This window comes from Seriola lalandi, unplaced genomic scaffold (assembly GCF_002814215.2).
Source record: "Seriola lalandi dorsalis isolate HSWRI2012SDOR001 ecotype SW California unplaced genomic scaffold, Sedor1 jcf7180002054947, whole genome shotgun sequence".
In the NCBI taxonomy this organism is placed as follows: Eukaryota; Metazoa; Chordata; class Actinopteri; order Carangiformes; family Carangidae; genus Seriola; species Seriola lalandi.
This window is the reverse complement of record NW_019525498.1, coordinates 1471855-1472910: the sequence shown is the minus strand read 5'-3', so window position 1 is coordinate 1472910 and position 1056 is coordinate 1471855. Positions and strand designations below refer to the sequence as shown.

At 42.4% G+C, this 1056-nt stretch overlaps 1 protein-coding gene across 5 annotated transcripts in view; it reads left to right on the top strand.

Annotated features, from left to right (window-relative positions):
- kidins220b (kinase D-interacting substrate 220b) overlaps window positions 1-1056 on the top strand; it is a 22374-nt gene that overhangs the window by 4490 nt on the left and 16828 nt on the right. The window lies entirely within an intron of this gene.

Here is a 1056-nt window from a genome sequence, read left to right as displayed (position 1 = left end):
CATCATGTCTGTTTATTATTGAATAATAAAAATAACTGGATGTTTGTGTTATGTTGAAATAGTCTGCAGTGTGCCTGTAGTTATCAATCCAAAGTATTGATTCATTTACAGGTAAATGATTCCAATCATAGATATTATCAATCATTAGAAATCTGACCCTGAGGAAGAGAACAGGTGTAGGGAAGGATGGATTAATAGATGGATTAATGGATGGATGAACGGATGAATGGATGGATGGAAGGATGAATGGATGGATGAATGGATGAGTGGATGGATGGATGGACGGATGGATGAATGGATGAATGGATGAGTGGATGGATGAATGGATGAGTGGATGGATGGACGGATGGATGAATGGATGGACGGATGAATGGAAGGATGGATGAACGGATTGATGGATGGATGAGGGATGGATGGATGGACGGATGGATGAATGGATGGACGGATGGATGAGTGGATGGATGGATGGACGGATGGATGAATGGATGGGTGAATGGATGGACGGATGGATGGATGGATGGATGGATGGATGAGGGATGGATGGATGGATGGATGAATGGATGGACAGATGGATGAATGGATGGATGAATGGATGGACAGATGGATGAGTGAATGAATGGACGGATGGATGGATGGATGGATGAATGGATGGGTGAATGAATGGACAGATGGATGGGTGAATGAATAGACGGATGAATGGATGGATGGATGGATGAGGGATGGATGGATGGATGGATGAATGGATGGACAGATGGATGAATGGATGGACAGATGGATGAGTGAATGAATGGACGGATGAATGGAAGGATGGATGGATGGATGGATGGATGAATGGATGGACAGATGGATGAATGGATGGATGAATGGATGGACAGATGGATGAGTGAATGAATGGACGGATGATGGATTGATGGATGGATGGATGAATGGATGGACGGATGAATGGATGGACAGATGGGTCATGGCTTTTGTAATTTCATAGTTTCCTGGAGGAGATTATTGTATTGATTTATTTTATTTGGTCATTTTGTACAAATTAAGGGTAAATTAGAAACA